The sequence below is a fragment of the Stenella coeruleoalba genome (assembly GCF_951394435.1).
Source record: "Stenella coeruleoalba genome assembly, contig: scaffold_137, whole genome shotgun sequence".
Classification (NCBI taxonomy): Eukaryota; Metazoa; Chordata; class Mammalia; order Artiodactyla; family Delphinidae; genus Stenella; species Stenella coeruleoalba.
The window spans coordinates 855,725-880,884 of NW_027646054.1; the positions used below are offsets into that span (position 1 = coordinate 855,725).

The 25,160-nt window shown below is 43.8% G+C and overlaps 1 long non-coding RNA gene across 1 annotated transcript in view; it reads right to left on the reverse strand.

Annotated features, from left to right (window-relative positions):
• The window catches only part of LOC307181367, a 458,236-nt gene extending 433,367 nt beyond the window's left edge, over positions 1 to 24,869 (reverse strand). The window contains exon 1 of the long non-coding RNA XR_013826603.1: positions 24,788 to 24,869. This is a non-coding gene — a long non-coding RNA (uncharacterized lncRNA). The remainder of the gene's footprint in view (positions 1 to 24,787) is intronic.
• Positions 24,870 to 25,160: the final 291 nt, after the last annotated feature.

The window sequence follows — 25,160 nt, forward strand, 5'->3', positions numbered from 1 at the left end:
GAGCAAATGAAGACCCTTTGAAGTCATATTGCATGGTACCCATTCCACGGGTTTCAACTACCCAGGTTTAAGGTATTCTTCCTTCAGCTAAAACATGCATGTGTAACCTAGAGTATGATCAACCATGTGATCGGGAGACGTGTTCAAATATGTCTCAGTTTCCGTACCCTGGTACTCGGGTGCAACATTCCAGACGCTTACTAACACTCTCCCCACTTGGAGAGTCAGTCCCTTTAACCTCCTGTTTGGCCCAGTTTGCAATTTCTGCGGAAGATGAACAGGAATAGCGAGAATCAATGAGAGACTACCTGGAGGTGTCTGGACGGGCAAATTTAACTCTCATTTCCCACCAGGAAGAGGAATTAACCAAAGGCTCAGCAGCCGTGCCAGAACCAGATTAGGGCCTGAAGACATCCTGCGGTGTTGCGGCCAGGTCACAAGAAAGCGAGTTGAAGAAAGGAGCTCAGGGGCACTGTAATTCACAAACCTGCAGAGTTATAAATGACAGCTATCGTCCAAAAATAGACTGAAGTAAGGCTGCCAAGAGGACTTGAAAGCCGGGCAGAATTGCAGGAAACCGATTTCAGGAGGTAGACTGGAATTGCATTGAAAGCATAGGAAAAGAGGCAGAACGTCCACAATGATGCACTTGGCCAAAAAGGGCGTATGCGTTTTTTCCTGATTATATTCAGGAAAAAACGCATACGCCCTTTTTGGCCAACCAAGCAAGCTTGCAAAGGAAATCTGCACTACAATGAAGTCTCACTTCCCCCCCGGTCAAAAGGGCCATCTGAAAAAAGTGTAAAATCCAGAAAGGCAGGACAGGCCATGGAGAACTGGGAGCCTTGTTATGCTGATGGGCGGGATGTAAATTGCCAACAGACACTCGGGAGAAGTGTATGGTGTTTCCTGAAACATCTAATAAACAAAGCAACAGAGCCTAGGGCACTTCCACTTATGGTCCTATAGCTTAGGGAAATTAAAATCAAAAAGACACAGCCACCCCAAAGTTTGGGACGCCTGCGTTTACAAGAACCTCGTTTACCGTACAAGTTCAATATCACAGAAAGTGAAAAATGGATAAAGAACTTGTGGTACTTACATACAATGCAGTATCACTCAGCAATGAAATCTATGTCATCAGGCCCGTAGCAGCATAATGAGTGGATTCAGGTACGATGATTCTAACTGAAATAAGTCACACAGTAAAAGAAACATCATAAGATATCAGTAATACACGGAATGTAAACTTGGGTACACAGGAAATGAATTACAGAACAGAACAGGGTCTCAAATTTAGAAAACCAACTTATGCTTGCTTAAGGGTAAAGGTGAGTTGGGGTGCTGCATAAAACCAGAGATTGAAATGAGCACAGATAAAGTTCCTTAAGTCAAATATGGAATAGACAAGAGCTACTCCTTGCTCAACGAAATGCACTCAACATCGCATATTAAACGCCTAAGAATGTACCTGACTAGTAAGTATCTTAAAACCTATGGATTGCTATGTCTCCGAAAGAGAATCAAGCATGTGTACAGGGGCATAAACGCAGCAGTGATAGGATTGGAGAGGTTCTGTGAGCAAATGAAGACCCTTTGAAGTCATATTGCATGGTACCCATTCCACGGGTTTCAACTACCCAGGTTTAAGGTATTCTTCCTTCAGCTAAAACATGCATGTGTAACCTAGAGTATGATCAACCATGTGATCGGGAGACGTGTTCAAATATGTCTCAGTTTCCGTACCCTGGTACTCGGGTGCAACATTCCAGACGCTTACTAACACTCTCCCCACTTGGAGAGTCAGTCCCTTTAACCTCCTGTTTGGCCCAGTTTGCAATTTCTGCGGAAGATGAACAGGAATAGCGAGAATCAATGAGAGACTACCTGGAGGTGTCTGGACGGGCAAATTTAACTCTCATTTCCCACCAGGAAGAGGAATTAACCAAAGGCTCAGCAGCCGTGCCAGAACCAGATTAGGGCCTGAAGACATCCTGCGGTGTTGCGGCCAGGTCACAAGAAAGCGAGTTGAAGAAAGGAGCTCAGGGGCACTGTAATTCACAAACCTGCAGAGTTATAAATGACAGCTATCGTCCAAAAATAGACTGAAGTAAGGCTGCCAAGAGGACTTGAAAGCCGGGCAGAATTGCAGGAAACCGATTTCAGGAGGTAGACTGGAATTGCATTGAAAGCATAGGAAAAGAGGCAGAACGTCCACAATGATGCACTTGGCCAAAAAGGGCGTATGCGTTTTTTCCTGATTATATTCAGGAAAAAACGCATACGCCCTTTTTGGCCAACCAAGCAAGCTTGCAAAGGAAATCTGCACTACAATGAAGTCTCACTTCCCCCCCGGTCAAAAGGGCCATCTGAAAAAAGTGTAAAATCCAGAAAGGCAGGACAGGCCATGGAGAACTGGGAGCCTTGTTATGCTGATGGGCGGGATGTAAATTGCCAACAGACACTCGGGAGAAGTGTATGGTGTTTCCTGAAACATCTAATAAACAAAGCAACAGAGCCTAGGGCACTTCCACTTATGGTCCTATAGCTTAGGGAAATTAAAATCAAAAAGACACAGCCACCCCAAAGTTTGGGACGCCTGCGTTTACAAGAACCTCGTTTACCGTACAAGTTCAATATCACAGAAAGTGAAAAATGGATAAAGAACTTGTGGTACTTACATACAATGCAGTATCACTCAGCAATGAAATCTATGTCATCAGGCCCGTAGCAGCATAATGAGTGGATTCAGGTACGATGATTCTAACTGAAATAAGTCACACAGTAAAAGAAACATCATAAGATATCAGTAATACACGGAATGTAAACTTGGGTACACAGGAAATGAATTACAGAACAGAACAGGGTCTCAAATTTAGAAAACCAACTTATGCTTGCTTAAGGGTAAAGGTGAGTTGGGGTGCTGCATAAAACCAGAGATTGAAATGAGCACAGATAAAGTTCCTTAAGTCAAATATGGAATAGACAAGAGCTACTCCTTGCTCAACGAAATGCACTCAACATCGCATATTAAACGCCTAAGAATGTACCTGACTAGTAAGTATCTTAAAACCTATGGATTGCTATGTCTCCGAAAGAGAATCAAGCATGTGTACAGGGGCATAAACGCAGCAGTGATAGGATTGGAGAGGTTCTGTGAGCAAATGAAGACCCTTTGAAGTCATATTGCATGGTACCCATTCCACGGGTTTCAACTACCCAGGTTTAAGGTATTCTTCCTTCAGCTAAAACATGCATGTGTAACCTAGAGTATGATCAACCATGTGATCGGGAGACGTGTTCAAATATGTCTCAGTTTCCGTACCCTGGTACTCGGGTGCAACATTCCAGACGCTTACTAACACTCTCCCCACTTGGAGAGTCAGTCCCTTTAACCTCCTGTTTAGCCCAGTTTGCAATTTCTGCGGAAGATGAACAGGAATAGCGAGAATCAATGAGAGACTACCTGGAGGTGTCTGGACGGGCAAATTTAACTCTCATTTCCCACCAGGAAGAGGAATTAACCAAAGGCTCAGCAGCCGTGCCAGAACCAGATTAGGGCCTGAAGACATCCTGCGGTGTTGCGGCCAGGTCACAAGAAAGCGAGTTGAAGAAAGGAGCTCAGGGGCACTGTAATTCACAAACCTGCAGAGTTATAAATGACAGCTATCGTCCAAAAATAGACTGAAGTAAGGCTGCCAAGAGGACTTGAAAGCCGGGCAGAATTGCAGGAAACCGATTTCAGGAGGTAGACTGGAATTGCATTGAAAGCATAGGAAAAGAGGCAGAACGTCCACAATGATGCACTTGGCCAAAAAGGGCGTATGCGTTTTTTCCTGATTATATTCAGGAAAAAACGCATACGCCCTTTTTGGCCAACCAAGCAAGCTTGCAAAGGAAATCTGCACTACAATGAAGTCTCACTTCCCCCCCGGTCAAAAGGGCCATCTGAAAAAAGTGTAAAATCCAGAAAGGCAGGACAGGCCATGGAGAACTGGGAGCCTTGTTATGCTGATGGGCGGGATGTAAATTGCCAACAGACACTCGGGAGAAGTGTATGGTGTTTCCTGAAACATCTAAAAAACAAAGCAACAGAGCCTAGGGCACTTCCACTTATGGTCCTATAGCTTAGGGAAATTAAAATCAAAAAGACACAGCCACCCCAAAGTTTGGGACGCCTGCGTTTACAAGAACCTCGTTTACCGTACAAGTTCAATATCACAGAAAGTGAAAAATGGATAAAGAACTTGTGGTACTTACATACAATGCAGTATCACTCAGCAATGAAATCTATGTCATCAGGCCCGTAGCAGCATAATGAGTGGATTCAGGTACGATGATTCTAACTGAAATAAGTCACACAGTAAAAGAAACATCATAAGATATCAGTAATACACGGAATGTAAACTTGGCTACACAGGAACTGAATTACAGAACAGAACAGGGTCTCAAATTTAGAAAACCAACTTATGCTTGCTTAAGGGGAAAGGTGAGTTGGGGTGCTGCATAAAACCAGAGATTGAAATGAGCACAGATAAAGTTCCTTAAGTCAAATATGGAATAAACAAGAGCTACTCCTTGCTCAACGAAAGGGACTCAACACCGCATATTAAACGCCTAAGAATGTACCTGACTAGTAAGTATCGTAAAACCTATGGATTGCTATGTCTCCAAAAGAGAATCAAGCATGTGTACAGGGGCATAAACGCAGCAGTGATAGGATTGGAGAGGTTCGGTGAGCAAATGAAGACCCTTTGAAGTCATATTGCATGGTTCCTATTACACGGGTCTCAACTCTCCAGGTTTAAGGTATTCTTCCTTCAGCTAAAACATGCATGTGGAACCCAAGTATGATCAACCATGTGGTCGGGAGACGTGTTCAAATATGTCTCAGTTTTCGTACCCTGGTACTCGGGTGCAACATTCCAGACGCTTTACTAACACTCTCCCCACTTGGAGAGTCAGTCCCTTTAACCTCCTCTTTGGCCCAGTTTGCAATTTCTGTGGAAGATGAACAGGAATAGCGAGAACCAATGAGAGAGTAGCTGGAGGTGTCTGGACGGGCAAATTTAACTCTCATTTCCCACCAGGAAGAGGAAATAACCAAAGGCTCAGCGTGCCGTACCGGAACCAGATTAGGGCCTGAAGCCATCCTGCGGTGTTGCGGCCAGCTCAAAAGAAAGCGAGTTGAAGAAAGGAGCTCAGGGGCACTGTAATTCACAAACCTGCAGAGTTATAAATGACAGCTATCGTCCAAAAATAGACTGAAGTAAGGCTGCCAAGAGGACTTGAAAGCCGGGCAGAATTGCAGGAAACCGATTTCAGGAGGTAGACTGGAATTGCATTGAAAGCATAGGAAAAGAGGCAGAACGTCCACAATGATGCACTTGGCCAAAAAGGGCGTATGCGTTTTTTCCTGATTATATTCAGGAAAAAACGCATACGCCCTTTTTGGCCAACCAAGCAAGCTTGCAAAGGAAATCTGCACTACAATGAAGTCTCACTTCCCCCCCGGTCAAAAGGGCCATCTGAAAAAAGTGTAAAATCCAGAAAGGCAGGACAGGCCATGGAGAACTGGGAGCCTTGTTATGCTGATGGGCGGGATGTAAATTGCCAACAGACACTCGGGAGAAGTGTATGGTGTTTCCTGAAACATCTAAAAAACAAAGCAACAGAGCCTAGGGCACTTCCACTTATGGTCCTATAGCTTAGGGAAATTAAAATCAAAAAGACACAGCCACCCCAAAGTTTGGGACGCCTCCGTTTACAAGAACCTCGTTTACCGTACAAGTTCAATATCACAGAAAGTGAAAAATGGATAAAGAACTTGTGGTACTTACATACAATGCAGTATCACTCAGCAATGAAATCTATGTCATCAGGCCCGTAGCAGCATAATGAGTGGATTCAGGTACGATGATTCTAACTGAAATAAGTCACACAGTAAAAGAAACATCATAAGATATCAGTAATACACGGAATGTAAACTTGGCTACACAGGAACTGCATTCCAAAACAGAACAGGGTCTCAAATTTAGAAAACCAACTTATGCTTGCTTAAGGGGAAAGGTGAGTTGGGGTGCTGCATAAAACCAGAGATTGAAATGAGCACAGATAAAGTTCCTTAAGCCAAATATGGATTAGACAAGAGCTACTCCTTGCTCAACGAAATGGACTCAACACCCCATATTAAACGCCAAAGAATGTACCTGACTAGTAAGTATCTTAAAACCTATGGATTGCTATGTCTCCGAAAGAGAATCAAGCATGTGTACAGGGGCATAAACGCAGCAGTGATAGGATTGGAGAGGTTCGGTGAGCAAATGAAGACCCTTTGAAGTCATATTGCATGGTACCCATTCCACGGGTTTTAACTACCCAGGTTTAAGGTATTCTTCCTTCAGCTAAAACATGCATGTGGAACCCAGAGTATGATCAACCATGTGAACGGGAGACGTGTTCAAATATGTCTCAGTTTTCCTCCCCTGGTACTCGGGTGCAACATTCCAGACGCTTTACTAACACTCTCCCCACTTGGAGAGTCAGTCCCTTTAACCTCCTGTTTGGCCCAGTTTGCAATTTCTGCGGAAGATGAACAGGAATAGCGAGAACCAATGAGAGACTAGCTGGAGGTGTCTGGACGGGCAAATTTAACTCTCTTTTCCCACCAGGAAGAGGAATTAACCAAAGGCTCAGCGTGCGGTGCCAGAACCAGATTAGGGCCTGAAGCCATCCTGCGGTGTTGCGGCCAGGTCACAAGAAAGCGAGTTGAAGAAAGGAGCTCAGGGGCACTGTATTTCACAAACCTGCAGAGTTATAAATGACAGCTATCGTCCAAAAATAGACTGAAGTAAGGCTGCCAAGAGGACTTGAAAGCGGGGCAGAATTGCAGGAAACCGATTTCAGGAGGTAGACTGGAATTGCATTGAAAGCATAGGAAAAGAGGCAGAACGTCCACAATGATGCACTTGGCCAAAAAGGGCGTATGCGTTTTTTCCTGAATATATTCAGGAAAAAACGCATACGCCCTTTTTGGCCAACCAAGCAAGCTTGCAAAGGAAATCTGCACTACAATGAAGTCTCACTTCCCCCCGGTCAAAAGGGCCATCTGAAAAAAGTGTAAAATCCAGAAAGACAGGACAGGCCATGGAGAACTGGGAGCCTTGTTATGCTGATGGGCGGGATGTAAATTGCCAACAACCACTCGGGAGAAGTGTATGGTGTTTCCTGAAACATCTAAAAAACAAAGCAACAGAGCCTAGGGCACTTCCACTTATGGTCCTATAGCTTAGGGAATTTAAAATCAAAAAGACACAGCCACCCCAAAGTTTGGAACGGCTCTGTTTACAAGAACCTCGTTTACCGTACAAGTTCAATATCACAGAAAGTGAAAAATGGATAAAGAACTTGTGGTACTTACGTACAATGCAGTATCACTCAGCAATGAAATCTATGTCATCAGGCCCGTAGCAGCATAATGAGTGGATTCAGGTACGATGATTCTAACTGAAATAAGTCACACAGTAAAAGAAACATCATAAGATATCAGTAATACACGGAATATAAACTTGGCTACACAGGAACTGCATTCCAAAACAGAACAGGGTCTCAAATTTAGAAAACCAACTTATGCTTGCTTAAGGGGAAAGGTGAGTTGGGGTGCTGCATAAAACCAGAGATTGAAATGAGCACAGAGAAAGTTCCTTAAGCCAAATATGGAATAGACAAGAGCTACTCCTTGCTCAACGAAATGGACTCAACACCGCATATTAAACGCCTAAGAATGTACCTGACTAGTAAGTATCTTAAAACCTATGGATTGCTATGTCTCCGAAAGAGAATCAAGCATGTGTACAGGGGCATAAACGCAGCAGTGATAGGATTGGAGAGGTTCGGTGAGCAAATGAAGACCCTTTGAAGTCATATTGCATGGACCCATTCCACGGGTTTCAACTACCCAGGTTTAAGGTATTCTTCCTTCAGCTAAAACATGCATGTGGAACCCAGAGTATGATCAACCATGTGATCGGGAGACGTGTTCAAATATGTGTCAGTTTTCGTACCCTGGTACTCGGGTGCAACATTCCAGACGCTTTACTAACACTCTCCCCCTTGGAGAGTCAGTCCCTTAAACCTCCTGTTTGGCCCAGTTTGCAATTTCTGCGGAAGATGAACAGGAATAGCGAGAACCAATGACAGACTAGCTGGAGGTGTCTGAACGGGCAAATTTAACTCTCATTTCGCACCAGGAAGAGGAATTAACCAAAGGCTCAGCGTGCCGTGCCGGAACCAGATTAGGGCCTGAAGCCATCCTGCGGTGTTGCGGCCAGGTCACAAGAAAGCGAGTTGAAGAAAGGAGCTCAGGGGCACTGTAATTCACAAACCTGCAGAGTTATAAATGACAGCTATCGTCCAAAAATAGACTGAAGTAAGGCTGCCAAGAGGACTTGAAAGCGGGGCAGAATTGCAGGAAACCGATTTCAGGAGGTAGACTGGAATTGCATTGAAAGCATAGGAAAAGAGGCAGAACGTCCACAATGATGCACTTGGCCAAAAAGGGCGTATGCGTTTTTTCCTGAATATATTCAGGAAAAAACGCATACGCCCTTTTTGGCCAACCAAGCAAGCTTCCAAAGGAAATCTGCACTACAATGAAGTCTCACTTCCCCCCGGTCAAAAGGGCCATCTGAAAAAAGTGTAACATCCAGAAAGGCAGGACAGGCCATGGAGAACTGGGAGCCTTGTTATGCTGATGGGCGGGATGTAAATTGCCAACAACCACTCGGGAGAAGTGTATGGTGTTTCCTGAAACATCTAAAAAACAAAGCAACAGAGCCTAGGGCACTTCCACTTATGGTCCTATAGCTTAGGGAAATTAAAATCAAAAAGACACAGCCACCCCAAAGTTTGGAACGGCTCTGTTTACAAGAACCTCGTTTACAGTACAAGTTCAACATCGCAGAAAGTGAAAAATGGATAAAGAAGTTGTGGTATTTACTTACAAAGCAATATCACTCAGCAATGAAATCTATGTCATCAGGCCCTTAGCAGCACAATGAGTGGATTCAGGTATGATGATTCTAACTGAAATAAGTCACACAGAAAAAGAAACATCATAAGATGTCAGTAATACACGGAATGGAAACTTAGCTACACAGGAACTGAATTACAGAACAGAACACGGTCTGAAATTTAGAAAACCAACTTATTCTTGCTTAAGGGTAAAGGTGAGTTGGGGTGCTGCATAAAACGAGAGATTGAAATGAGCACAGATAAAGTTCCTTAAGCCAAATATGGAATAGACAAGAGCTACTCCTTGCTCAACGAAATGGACTCAACACCCCATATTAAACGCCTAAGAATGTTCCTGACTAGTAAGTATCTTAAAACCTATGGATTGCTATGTCTCCGAAAGAGAATCAAGCATGTGTACAGGGGCATAAACGCAGCAGTGATAGGATTGGAGAGGTTCGGTGAGCAAATGAAGACCCTTTGAAGTCATATTGCATGGTACCCATTCCATGGGTTTCAACTACCCAGGTTTAAGGTATTCTTCCTTCAGCTAAAACATGCATGGGGAACCTAGAGTATGATCAACCATGTGATCGGGAGACGTGTTCAAATATGTCTCAGTTTTCCTCCCCTGGTACTCGGGTGCAACATTCCAGACGCTTTACTAACACTCTCGCCACTTGGAGAGTCAGTCCCTTTAACCTCCTGTTTGGCCCAGTTTGCAATTTCTGCGGAAGATGAACAGGAATAGCGAGAACCAATGAGAGACTAGCTGGAGGTGTCTGGACGGGCAAATTTAACTCTCATTTCCCACCAGGAAGAGGAAATAACCAAAGGTTCAGCGTGCCGTGCCAGAACCAGATTAGGGCCTGAAGCCATCCTGCGGTGTTGCGGCCAGGTCACAAGAAAGCGAGTTGAAGAAAGGAGCTCAGGGACACTGGAATTCACAAACCTGCAGAGTTATAAATGACAGCTATCGTCCAAAAATAGACTGAAGTAAGGCTGCCAAGAGGACTTGAAAGCCGGGCAGAATTGCAGGAAACCGATCTCAGGAGGTAGACTGGAATTGCATTGAAAGCATAGGAAAAGAGGCAGAACGTCCACAATGATGCACTTGGCCAAAAAGTGCGTATGCGTTTTTTCCTGAATATATTCAGGAAAAAACGCATACGCCCTTTTTGGCCAACCAAGCAAGCTTGCAAAGGAAATCTGCACTACAATGAAGTCTCACTTCCCCCCGGTCAAAAGGGCCATCTGAAAAAAGTGTAAAATCCATAAAGGCACGACAGGCCATGGAGAACTGGGAGCCTTCTTATGCTGATGGGCGGGATGTAAATTGCCAACAGCCACTCTGGAGAAGTGTATGGTGTTTCCTGAAACATCTAAAAAACAAAGCAACAGAGCCTAGGGCACTTCCACTTATGGTCCTATAGCTTAGGGAAATTAAAATCAAAAAGACACAGCCACCCCAAAGTTTGGGACGACTCTGTTTACAAGAACCTCGTTTACAATACAAGTTCAACATCGCAGAAAGTGAAAAATGGATAAAGAAGTTGTGGTATTTACTTACAAAGCAATATCACTCAGCAATGAATTCTGTGTCATCAGGCCCTTAGCAGCACAATGAGTGGATTCAGGTATGATGATTCTAACTGAAATAAGTCACACAGAAAAAGAAACATCATAAGATATCAGTAATACACGGAATGTAAACTTGGCTACACAGGAACTGAATTACAGAACAGAACAGGGTCTCAAATTTAGAAAACCAACTTATGCTTGCTTAAGGGGAAAGGTGAGTTGGGGTGCTGCATAAAACCAGAGATTGAAATGAGCACAGATAAAGTTCTTTAGCCAAATATGGAATAGACAAGAGCTACTCCTTGCTCAACGAAATGGACTCAACACCCCATATTAAACGCCTAAGAATGTACCTGACTAGTAAGTATCTTAAAACCTATGGATTGCTATGTCTCCGAAAGAGAATCAAGCATGTGTACAGGGGCATAAACGCAGCAGTGATAGGATTGGAGAGGTTCGGTGAGCAAATGAAGACCCTTTGAAGTCATATTGCATGGTACCCATTCCACGGGTTTCAACTAACCAGGTTTAAGGTATTCTTCCTTCAGCTAAAACATGCATGTGGAACCTAGAGTATGATCAACCATGTGATCGGGAGACGTGTTCAAATATGTCTCAGTTTTCATACCCTGGTACTCGGGTGCAACATTCCAGACGCTTTACTAACACTCTCCCGACTTGGAGAGTCAGCGCCTTTAACCTCCTGTTTGACCCAGTTTGCAATTTCTGCGGAAGATGAACAGGAATAGCGAGAACCAATGAGGCTAGTTGGAGGTGTCTGGACGGGCAAATTTAACTCTCATTTCCCACCAGGAAGAGGAATTAACCAAAGGCTCAGCGTGCCGTGCCGGAACCAGATTAGGGCCTGAAGCCATCCTGCGGTGTTGCGGCCAGGTCACAAGAAAGCGAGTTGAAGAAAGGAGCTCAGGGGCACTGGAATTCACAAACCTGCAGAGTTATAAATGACAGCTATCGTCCAAAAATAGACTGAAGTAAGGCTGCCAAGAGGACTTGAAAGCGGGGCAGAATTGCAGGAAACCGATTTCAGGAGGTAGACTGGAATTGCATTGAAAGCATAGGAAAAGAGGCAGAACGTCCACAATGATGCACTTGGCCAAAAAGGGCGTATGCGTTTTTTCCTGAATATATTCAGGAAAAAACGCATACGCCCTTTTTGGCCAACCAAGCAAGCTTGCAAAGGAAATCTGCACTACAATGAAGTCTCACTTCCCCCCGGTCAAAAGGGCCATCTGAAAAAAGTGTAAAATCCAGAAAGGCAGGACAGGCCATGGAGAACTGGGAGCCTTGTTATGCTGATGGGCGGGATGTAAATTGCCAACAACCACTCGGGAGAAGTGTATGGTGTTTCCTGAAACATCTAAAAAACAAAGCAACAGAGCCTAGGGCACTTCCACTTATGGTCCTATAGCTTAGGGAAATTAAAATCAAAAAGACACAGCCACCCCAAAGTTTGGAACGGCTCTGTTTACAAGAACCTCGTTTACAGTACAAGTTCAACATCGCAGAAAGTGAAAAATGGATAAAGAAGTTGTGGTATTTACTTACAAAGCAATATCACTCAGCAATGAAATCTATGTCATCAGGCCCTTAGAAGCACAATGAGTGGATTCAGGTATGATGATTCTAACTGAAATAAGTCACACAGAAAAAGAAACATCATAAGATATCAGTAATACACGGAATGGAAACTTGGCTACACAGGAACTGAATTACAGAACAGAACAGGGTCTCAAATTTAGAAAACCAACTTATTCTTGCTTAAGGGTAAAGGTGAGTTGGGGTGCTGCATAAAACGAGAGATTGAAATGAGCACAGATAAAGTTCCTTAAGCCAAATATGGAATAGACAAGAGCTACTCCTTGCTCAACGAAATGGACTCAACACCCCATATTAAACGCCTAAGAATGTTCCTGACTAGTAAGTATCTTAAAACCTATGGATTGCTATGTCTCCGAAAGAGAATCAAGCATGTGTACAGGGGCATAAACGCAGCAGTGATAGGATTGGAGAGGTTCGGTGAGCAAATGAAGACCCTTTGAAGTCATATTGCATGGTATCCATTCCATGGGTTTCAACTACCCAGGTTTAAGGTATTCTTCCTTCAGCTAAAACATGCATGGGGAACCTAGAGTATGATCAACCATGTGATCGGGAGACGTGTTCAAATATGTCTCAGTTTTCCTCCCCTGGTACTCGGGTGCAACATTCCAGACGCTTTACTAACACTCTCGCCACTTGGAGAGTCAGTCCCTTTAACCTCCTGTTTGGCCCAGTTTGCAATTTCTGCGGAAGATGAACAGGAATAGCGAGAACCAATGAGAGACTAGCTGGAGGTGTCTGGACGGGCAAATTTAACTCTCATTTCCCACCAGGAAGAGGAAATAACCAAAGGATCAGCGTGCCGTGCCAGAACCAGATTAGGGCCTGAAGCCATCCTGCGGTGTTGCGGCCAGGTCAAAAGAAAGCGAGTTGAAGAAAGGAGCTCAGGGACACTGGAATTCACAAACCTGCAGAGTTATAAATGACAGCTATCGTCCAAAAATAGCCTGAAGTAAGGCTGCCAAGAGGACTTGAAAGCCGGGCAGAATTGCAGGAAACCGATCTCAGGAGGTAGACTGGAATTGCATTGAAAGCATAGGAAAAGAGGCAGAACGTCCACAATGATGCACTTGGCCAAAAAGGGCGTATGCGTTTTTTCCTGAATATATTCAGGAAAAAACGCATACGCCCTTTTTGGCCAACCAAGCAAGCTTGCAAAGGAAATCTGCACTACAATGAAGTCTCACTTCCCCCCGGTCAAAAGGGCCATCTGAAAAAAGTGTAAAATCCAGAAAGGCACTACAGGCCATGGAGAACTGGGAGCCTTCTTATGCTGATGGGCGGGATGTAAATTGCCAACAGCCACTCTGGAGAAGTGTATGGTGTTTCCTGAAACATCTAAAAAACAAAGCAACAGAGCCTAGGGCACTTCCACTTATGGTCCTATAGCTTAGGGTAATTAAAATCAAAAAGACACAGCCACCCCAAAGTTTGGGACGACTCTGTTTACAAGAACCTCGTTTACAATACAAGTTCAACATCGCAGAAAGTGAAAAATGGATAAAGAAGTTGTGGTATTTACTTACAAAGCAATATCACTCAGCAATGAAATCTGTGTCATCAGGCCCTTAGCAGCACAATGAGTGGATTCAGGTATGATGATTCTAACTGAAATAAGTCACACAGAAAAACAAACATCATAATATATCACTAATACACATAATGTAAACTTGGCTACACAGGAACTGAATTCCAAAACAGAACAGGGTCTCAAATTTAGAACACCAACTTGTGCTTGCTTAAAGGGAAAGGTGAGTTGGGGTGCTGCATAAAACCAGAGATTGAAATGAGCACAGACAAAGTTCCTTAAGCCAAATATGGAATAGACAAGAGCTACTCCTTGCTCAACGAAATGGACTCAACACCTCATATTAAACGCCTAAGAATGTACCTGACTAGTAAGTATCTTATAACCTATGGATTGCTATGTCTCCAAAAGAGAATCAAGCGTGTGTACAGGGGAATAAACGCAGCACTGATAGGATTGGAGAGGTTCGGTGAGCAAATGAAGACCCTTTGAAATCATATTGCATGGTACCCTTTACACGGGTCTCAACTCTCCCGGTTTAAGGTATTCTTCCTTCAGCTAAAACATGCATGTGGAACCCAGAGTATGATCAACCATGTGAACGGGAGACGTGTTCAAATATGTCTCAGTTTTCCTCCCCTGGTACTCGGGTGCAACATTCCAGACGCTTTAGTAACACTCTCCCCACTTGGAGAGTCAGCGCCTTTAACCTCCTGTTTGGCCCAGTTTGCAATTTCTGCGGAAGATGAACAGGAATGGGGAGAACCAATGAGAGACTAGCTGGAGGTGTCTGGACGGGCAAATTTAACTCTCATTTCCCACCAGGAAGAGGAATTAACCAAAGGCTCAGCGTGCCGTGCCAGAACCAGATTAGGGCCTGAAGCAATCCTGCGGTGTTGCGGCCAGCTCACAAGAAAGCGAGTTGAAGAAAGGAGCTCAGGGGCACTGTAATTCACAAACCTGCAGAGTTATAAATGACAGCTATCGTCCAAAAATATACTGAAGTAAGGCTGCCAAGAGGACTTGAAAGCGGGACAGAATTGCAGGAATCCGATTTAAGGAGGTAGACTGGAATTGCACTGAAAGCATAGGAAAAGAGGCAGAGCGTCCACAATGATGCACTTGGCCAAAAAGGGCGTATGCGTTTTTTCCTGAATATATTCAGGAAAAAACGCATACGCCCTTTTTGGCCAACCAAGCAAGCTTGCAAAGGAAATCTGCACTACAATGAAGTCTCACTTCCCCCCGGTCAAAAGGTCCATCTGAAAAAAGTGTAAAATCCAGAAAGGCAGGACAGGCCATGGAGAACTGGGAGCCTTGTTATGCTGATGGGCGGGATGTAAATTGCTAACAGACACTAGGGAGAAGTGTATGGTGTTTCCTGAAACATCTAAAAAACAAAGCAACAGAGCCTAGGGCACTTCCAATTATGGTCCTATAGCTTAGGGAAATTAAAATTAAAAAGACACAGCCACCCCAAAGTTTGGGACGCCTCTGTTTACAAGAACCTCGTTTACAGTACAAGTTCAACATCGCAGAAAGTGAAAAATGGATAAAGAATTTGTGGTATTTACTTAGAAAGCAAATTCGCTCAGCAATGAAATGTATGTCATCAGGCCCTTAGCAGCACAATGAGTGGATTCAGGTATGATGATTCTAACTGAAATAAGTCACACAGAAAAAGAAACATCATAAGATATCAGTAATACACGGAATGTAAACTTGGCTACACAGGAACTGAATTAAAGAACAGAACAGGGTCTCAAATTTAGAAAACCAACTTATGTTTGCTTAAGGGGGAAGGTGAGTTGAGGTGCTGCATAAAACCAGAGATTGAAATGAGCACAGATAAAGTTCCTTAAGCCAAATATGGAATAGACAAGAGCTACTCCTTGCTCAATGAAATGGACTCAACACCGCATATTAAACGCCTAAGAATATACTTGACTAGTAAGTATCTTAAAACCTATGGATTGCTATGTCGCTGAAAGAGAATGAAGCATGTGTACAGGGGCATGAACGCAGCAGTGATAGGATTGGAGAGGTTCGGTGAACAAATTAAGACCCTTTGAAGTCATATTGCATGGTACCCATTACACGGGTCTCAACTCTCCAGGTTTAAGGAATTCTTCAGCTAAAACATGCATGTGGAACCCAGAGTATGATCAACCGTGTGAACGGGAGACGTGTTCAAATATGTCTCAGTTTTCCTCCCCTGGTACTCGGGTGCAACATTCCAGACGCTTTACTAACACTCTCCCCACTTGGAGAGTCAGCGCCTTTAACCTCCTGTTTGGCCCCGTTTGCAATTAATGCGGAAGATGAACAGGAATAGCGAGAACCAATGAGAGACTAGCTGGAGGTGTCTGGACGGGCAACTCTAACTCTCATTTCCCACCAGGAAGAGGAAATAACGAAAGGCTCATCGTGCCATGCCTGAACAAGATTAGGGCCTGAAGCCATCCTGCGGTGTTGCAGCCAGGTCACAAGAAAGCGAGTTGAAGAAAGGAGCTCAGGGGCACTGTAATTCACAAACCTGCAGAGTTATAAATGACAGCTATCGTCCAAAAATATACTGAAGGAAGGCTGCCAAGAGGACTTGAAAGCGGGGCAGAATTGCAGGAAACCGATTTCAGGAGGTAGACTGGAATTGCATTGAAAGCATAGGAAAAGAGGCAGAACGTCCACAATGATGCACTTGGCCAAAAAGGGCGTATGCGTTTTTTCCTGAATATATTCAGGAAAAAACGCATACGCCCTTTTTGGCCAACCAAGCAAGCTTGCAAAGGAAATCTGCACTACAATGAAGTCTCACTTCCCTCCGGTCAAAAGGGCCATCGGAAAAAAGTGTAAAATCCAGAAAGGCAGGACAGGCCATGGAGAACTGGGAGCCTTGTTATGCTGATGGGTGGGATGTAAATTGCCAACAGACACTCGGGAGAAGTGTATGGTGTTTCCTGAAACATCTAAAAAACAAAGCAACAGAGACTAGGGCACTTCCACTTATGGTCCTATAGCTTAGGGAAATTAAAATCAAAAAGACACAGCCACCCCAAAGTTTGGGACGCCTCTGTTTACAAGAACCTCGTTTCCAGTACAAGTTCAATATCACAAAAAGTGAAAAATGGATAAAGAACTTGTGGTACTTACGTACAATGCAGTATCACTCAGCAATGAAATCTATGTCATCAGGCCCATAGCAGCATAATGAGTGGATTCAGGTATGATTATTCTAACTGAAATAAGTCACACAGAAAAAGAAACATCGTAAGATATCACTAATACACGGAATGTAAACATGGCTACACAGTAACCGAATTCCAAAACAGAACAGGGTCTCAAATTTAGAAACCCAACTTATGCTTGCTTAACGGGAATGGTGAGTTGGGGTGCTGCATAAAACCAGAGATTGAAATAAGCACAGATAAAGTTCCTTAAGCCAAATATGGAATAGACAAGAGCTACTCCTTGCTCAACGAAATGGACTCAACACCCCATATTAAACGCCTAAGAATGTACCTGACTAGTAAGTATCTTAAAACCTATGGATTGCTATGTCTCCAAAAGAGAATCAAGCGTGTGTACAGGGGCATAAACGCAGCAGTGATAGGATTGGAGAGGTTCGGTGAGCAAATGAAGACCCTTTGAAGTCATATTGCATGGTACCCATTCCACGGGTCTCAACTCTCCAGGTTTAAGGTATTCTTCCTTCAGCTAAAACATGCATGTGGAACCCAAGTATGATCAACCATGTGAACGGGAGACGTGTTCAAATATGTCTCAGTTTTCCTCCCCTGGTACTCGGGTGCAACATTCCAGATGCTTTACTAACACTCTCCCCACTTGGAGAGTCAGCGCCTTTAACCTCCTGTTTGGCCCAGTTTGCAATTTCTGCGGAAGATGAACAGGAATAGCGAGAACCAATGAGAGGCTAGCTGGAGGTGTCTGGACGGGCAAATTTAACTCTCATTTCCCACCAGGAAGAGGAAATAACCCAAGGCTCAGCGTGCCGTGCCGGAACCAGATTAGGGCCTGAAGCCATCCTGTGGTGTTGCGGCCAGCTCAAAAGAAAGCGAGTTGAAGAAAGGAGCTCAGGGGCACTGTAATTCACAAACCTGCAGAGTTATAAATGACAGCTATCGTCCAAAAATATACTGAAGTAAGGCTGCCTAGAGGACTTGAAAGCGGGGCAGAATTGCAGGAAAGCGATTTCAGGAGGTAGACTGTAATTGCATTGAAAGCATAGGAAAAGAGGCAGAACGTCCACAATGATGCACTTGGCCAAAAAGGGTGTATGCGTTTTTTCGTGAATATATTCAGGGAAAAACGCATACGCCCTTTTTGGCCAACCAAGCAAACTTGCAAAGGAAATCTGCACTACAATGAAGTCTCACTTCCTTCCGGACAAAAGGGCCATCTGAAAAAAGTGTAAAATCCAGAAAGGCAGGACAGGCCATGGAGAACTGGGAGCCTTGTTATGCTGATGGGCGGGATGTAAATTGCCAACAGACACTCGGGAGAAGTGTATGGTGTTTCCTGAAACATCTAAAAAACAAAGCAACAGAGCCTAGGGCACTTCCACTTATGGTCCTATAGCTTAGGTAAATTAAAATCAAAAAGACACAGCCACCCGAAACTTTGGGACGCCTCTGTTTACAAGAACCTCGTTTACAGTACAAGTTCAATATCACAGAAAGTGAAAAATGGATAAAGAAATTGTGGTACTTACGTACAATGCAGTATCACTCAGCAATGAAATCTATGTCATCAGGCCCGTAGCAGCATAATGAGTGGATTCAGGTACGATGATTCTAACTGAAATAAGTCACACAGAAAAACAAACATCATAATATATCACTAATACACATAATGTAAACTTGGCTACACAGGAACTGAATTCCAAAACAGAACAGGGTCTCAAATTTAGAACACCAACTTATGCTTGCTTAAAGGGAAAGGTGAGTTGGGGTGCTGCATAAAACCAGAGATTGAAATGAGCACAGATAAAGTTCCTTAAGCCAAATATGGAATAGACAAGAGCTACTCCTTGCTCAACGAAATGGACTCAACACCTCATATTAAACGCCTAAGAATGTACCTGACTAGTAAGTATCTTATAACCTATGGATTGCTATGTCTCCTAAAGAGAATCAAGCGTGTGTACAGGGGAATAAACGCAGCACTGATAGGATTGGAGAGGTTCGGTGAGCAAATGAAGACCCTTTGAAATCATATTGCATGGTACCCTTTACACGGGTCTCAACTCTCCCGGTTTAAGGTATTCTTCCTTCAGCTAAAACATGCATGTGGAACCCAGAGTATGATCAACCATGTGAACGGGAGACGTGTTCAAATATGTCTCAGTTTTCCTCCCCTGGTACTCGCGTGCAACATTCCAGACGCTTTAGTAACACTCTCCCCACTTGGAGAGTCAGCGCCTTTAACCTCCTGTTTGGCCCAGTTTGCAATTTCTGCGGAAGATGAACAGGAATGGGGAGAACCAATGAGAGACTAGCTGGAGGTGTCTGGACGGGCAAATTTAACTCTCATTTCCCACCAGGAAGAGGAATTAACCAAAGGCTCAGCGTGCCGTGCCAGAACCAGATTAGGGCCTGAAGCAATCCTGCGGTGTTGCGGCCAGCTCACAAGAAAGCGAGTTGAAGAAAGGAGCTCAGGGGCACTGTAATTCACAAACCTGCAGAGTTATAAATGACAGCTATCGTCCAAAAATATACTGAAGTAAGGCTGCCAAGAGGACTTGAAAGCGGGACAGAATTGCAGGAAACCGATTTCAGGAGGTAGACTGGAATTGCATTGAAAGCATAGGAAAAGAGGCAGAGCGTCCACAATGATGCACTTGGCCAAAAAGGGCGTATGCGTTTTTTCCTGAATATATTCAGGAAAAAACGCATACGCCCTTTTTGGCCAACCAAGCAAGCTTGCAAAGGAAATCTGCACTACAATGAAGTCTCACTTCCCCCCGGTCAAAAGGTCCATCTGAAAAAAGTGTAAAATCCAGAAAGGCAGGACAGGCCATGGAGAACTGGGAGCCTTGGTATGCTGATGGGCGGGATGTAAATTGCCAACAGACACTCGGGAGAAGTGTATGGTGTTTCCTGAAACATCTAAAAAACAAAGCAACAGAGCCTAGGGCACTTCCAATTATGGTCCTATAGCTTAGGGAAATTAAAATCAAAAAGACACAGCCACCCCAAAGTTTGGGACACCTCTGTTTACAAGAACCTCGTTTACAGTACAAGTTCAACATCGCAGAAAGTGAAAAATGGATAAAGAAGTTGTGGTACTTACTTACAAAGCAATATCACTCGGCAATGAAATCTATGTCATCAGGCCCTTAGCAGCACAATGACTGGATTCAGGTATGATGATTCTAACTGAAATAAGTCACACAGAAAAAGAAACATCATAAGATATCAGTAATACACGGAATGTAAACTTGGCTACACAGGAACTGAATTACAGAACAGAACAGGGTCTCAAATTTAGAAAACCAACTTATGCTTGCTTAAGGGGAAAGGTGAGTTGGGTTGCTGCATAAAACCAGAGATTGAAATAAGCACAGATAAAGTTCCTTAAGCCAAATATGGAATAGACAAGAGCTACTCCTTGCTCAACGAAATGGACTCAACACCCCATATTAAACGCCTAAGAATGTACCTGACTAGTAACTATCTTAAAACCTATGGATTGCTATGTATCCAAAAGAGAATCAAGCGTGTGTACAGGGGCATAAACACAGCATTGATAGGATTGGAGAGGTTCGGTGCGCAAATGAAGACCCTTTGAAGTCATATTGCATGGTACCCATTCCACGGGTCTCAACTCTCCAGGTTTAAGGTATTCTTCCTTCAGCTAAAACATGCATGTGGAACCTAGAGTATGATCAACCATGTGATCGGGAGACGTGTTCAAATATGTCTCAGTTTTCGTACCCTGGTACTCGGGTGCAACATTCCAGACGCTTTACTAACACTCTCCCTACTTGGAGAGTCAGTCCCTTTAACCTCCTGTTTGGCCCAGTTTGCAATTTCTGCGGAAGATGAACAGGGATAGCGAGAACCAATGAGAGACTAGCTGGAGGTGTCTGGACGGGCAAATTTAACTCTCATTTCCCACCAGGAAGAGGAATTAACCAAAGGCTCAGCGTGCCGTGCGGGAACCAGATTAGGGCTTGAAGCCATCCTGCTGTGTTGCGGCCAGGTCACAAAAGAGCGAGTTGAAAAAAGGAGCTCAGGGGCACTGTAATTCACAAACCTGCAGAGTTTTAAATGACAGCTATCATCCAAAAATATACTGAAGTAAGGCTGCCAAGAGGACTTGAAAGCCGGGCAGAATTGCAGGAAACCGATTTCAGGAGGTAGACTGGAATTGCATTGAAAGCATAGGAAAAGAGGCAGAACGTCCACAATGATGCACTTGGCCAAAAAGGGCGTATGCGTTTTTTCCTGAATATATTCAGGAAAAAACGCATACGCCCTTTTTGGCCAACCAAGCAAGCTTGCAAAGGAAATCTGCACTACAATGAAGTCTCACTTCCCCCCGGTCAAAAGGGCCATCTGAAAAAAGTGTAAAATCCAGAAAGGCAGGACAGTCCATGGAGAACTGGGAGCCTTGTTATGCTGATGGACGGGATGTAAATTGCCAACAGACACTTGGGAGAAGTGTATGGTGTTTCCTGAAACATCTAAAAAACAAAGCAACAGAGCCTAGGGCACTTCCACTTATGGTCCTATAGCTTAGGGAAATTAAAATCAAAAAGACACAGCCACCCCAAAGTTTGGAACGGCTCTGTTTACAAGAACCTCGTTTACAGTAGAAGTTCAACATCCCAGAAAGTGAAAAATGGATAAAGAAGTTGTGGTATTTACTTACAAAGCAATATCACTCAGCAATGAAATCTATGTCATCAGGCCCGTAGCAGCATAATGAGTGGATTCAGGTACGATGATTCTAACTGAAATAAGTCACACAGAAAAAGAAACATCATAAGATATCAGTAATACACGGAATGTAAACTTGGCTACACAGGAACTGAATTCCAAAACAGAACAGGGTCTCAAATTTAGAAAACCAACTTATGCTTGCTTAAGGGGAAAGGTGAGTTGGGGTGCTGCATAAAACCAGAGATTGAAATGAGCACAGATAAAGTTCCTTAAGCCAAATATGGAATAGACAAGAGCTACTCCTTGCTCAACGAAATGGACTCAACACCCCATATTAAACGCCTAAGAATGTACCTGACTAGTAAGTATCTTAAAACCTATGGATTGCTATGTCTCCAAAAGAGAATCAAGCGTGTGTACAGGGGCATAAACGCAGCAGTGATAGGATTGGAGAGGATCGGTGAGCAAATGAAGACCTTTGAAGTCATATTGCATGGTACCCATTCCACGGGTCTCAACTCTCCAGGTTTAAGGTATTCTTCCTTCAGCTAAAACATGCAGTGGAACCCAGAGTATGATCAACCGTGTGAACGGGAGACGTGTTCAAATATGTCTCAGTTTTCCTCCCCTGGTACTCGGGTGCAACATTCCAGACGCTTTACTAACACTCTCCCCACTTGGAGAATCAGCGCCTTTAACCTCCTGTTTGGCCCAGTTTGCAATTTCTGCGGAAGATGAACAGGAATAGGGAGAACCAATGACAGACTAGCTGGAGGTGTCTGGACGGGCAAATTTAACTCTCATTTCCCACCAGGAAGAGGAAATAACCAAAGACTCAGCATGCCATGCCAGAACCAGATTAGGGCCTGAAGCCATCCTGCGGTGTTGCGGCCAGCTCACAAGAAAGCGAGTTGAAGAAAGGAGCTCAGGGGCACTGTAATTCACAAACCTGCAGAGTTATAAATGACAGCTATCGTCCAAAAATATACTGAAGTAAGGCTGTCAAGAGGACTTGAAAGCGGGGCAGAATTGCAGGAAACCGATTTCAGGAGGTAGACTGGAATTGCATTGAAAGCATAGGAAAAGAGGCAGAACGTCCACAATGATGCACTTGGCCAAAAAGGGCATATGCGTTTTTTCCTGAATATATTCAGGAAAAAACGCATACGCCCTTTTTGGCCAACCAAGCAAGCTTGCAAAGGAAACCTGCACTACAATGAAGTCTCACTTCCACACGGTCAAAAGGGCCATCTGAAAAAAGTGTAAAATCCAGAAAGGCAGGACAGGCCATGGAGAACTGGGAGCCTTGTTATGCTGATGGGCGGGATGTAAATTGCCAACAGACACTCGGGAAAAGTGTATGGTGTTTCCTGAAACATCTAAAAAACAAAGCAACAGAGCCTAGGGCACTTCCACTTATGGTCCTATAGCTTAGGGAAATTAAAATCAAAAAGACACAGCCACCCCAAAGTTTGGGACAGCTCTGTTTACAAGAACATCGTTTACCGTACAAGTTCAATATCACAGAAAGTGAAAAACGGATAAAGAACTTGTGGTACTTACGTACAATGCAGTATCACTCAGCAATGAAATCTATGTCATCAGGCTCGTAGCAGCATAATGAGTGGATTCAGGTACGATGATTCTAACTGAAATAAGTCACACAGAAAAAGAAACATCATAAGATATCACTAATACACGGAATGTAAACTTGGCTACACAGTAACTGAATTCCAAAACAGAACAGGGTCTCAAATTTAGAAAACCCACTTATGCTTGCTTAAGGGGAAAGGTGAGTTGGGGTGCTGCATAAAACCAGAGATTGAAATGAGCACAGATAAAGTTCCTTAAGCCAAATATGGAATAGACAAGAGCTACTCCTTGCTCAACGAAATGGACTCAACACCCCATATTAAACGCCTAAGAATGTACCTGACTAGTAAGTATCTTAAAACCTATGGATTGCTATGTCTCCAAAAGAGAATCAAGCGTGTGTACAGGGGCATAAACGCAGCAGTGATAGGATTGGAGAGGTTCGGTGAGCAAATGAAGACCCTTTGAAGTCATATTGCATGGTACCCATTCCACGGGTTTCAACTACCCAGGTTTAAGGTATTCTTCCTTCAGCTAAAACATGCATGTGGAACCCAGAGTATGATCAACCGTGTGAACGGGAGACGTGTTCAAATATGTCTCAGTTTTTCTCCCCTGGTACTCGGGTGCAACATTCCAGACGCTTTACTAACACTCTCCCAACTTGGAGAGTCAACGCCTTTAACCTCCTGTTTGGCCCAGTTTGCAATTTCTGCGGAAGATGAACAGGAATAGGGAGAACCAATGAGAGACTAGCTGGAGGTGTCTGGACGGGCAAATTTAACTCTCATTTCCCACCAGGAAGAGGAATTAACCAAAGGCTCAGCATGCCGTGCCGGAACCAGATTAGGGCCTGAAGCCATCCTGCGGTGTTGCGGCCAGCTCAAAAGAAAGCGAGTTGAAGAAAGGAGCTCAGGGGCACTGTAATTCACAAACCTGCAGAGTTATAAATGACAGCTATCGTCCAAAAATATACTGAAGTAAGGCTGCCAAGAGGACTTGAAAGTGGGGCAGAATTGCAGGAAACCGATTTCAGGAGGTAGACTGGAATTGCATTGAAAGCATAGGAAAAGAGGCAGAACGTCCACAATGATGCACTTGGCCAAAAAGGGCGTATGCGTTTTTTCCTGAATATATTCAGGAAAAAACGCATACGCCCTTTTTGGCCAACCAAGCAAGCTTGCAAAGGAAATCTGCACTACAATGAAGTCTCAATTACCCCGGTCAAAAGGGCCATCTGAAAAAAGTGTAAAATCCACAAAGGCAGGACAGGCCATGGAGAACTGGGAGCCTTGTTATGCTGATGGGCGGGATGTAAATTGCCAACAGACACTCGGGAGAAGTGTATGGTGTTTCCTGAAACATCTAAAAAACAAAGCAACAGAGCCTAGGGCACTTCCACTTATGGTCCTATAGCTTAGGGAAATTAAAATCCAAAAGACACAGCCACCCCAAAGTTTGGAACGGCTCTGTTTACAAGAACCTCGTTTACAGTAGAAGTTCAGCATCCCAGAAAGTGAAAAATGGATAAAGAACTTGTGGTACTTACGTACAATGAAGTATCACTCAGCAATGAAATCTATGTCATCAGGCCCGTAGCAGCATAATGAGTGGATTCAGGTACGATGATTCTAACTGAAATAAGTCACACAGAAAAAGAAACATCATAAGATATCACTAATACACGGAATGTAAACTTGGCTACACAGGAACTGAATTCCAAAACAGAACAGGGTCTCAAATTTAGAAAACCAACTTATGCTTGCTTAAGGGGAAAGGTGAGTTGGGGTGCTGCATAAAACCAGAGATTGAAATGAGCACAGATAAAGTTCCTTAAGCCAAATATGGAATAGACAAGAGCTATTCCTTGCTCAACGAAATGGACTCAACACCGCATATTAAACGCCTAAGAATGTACCTGA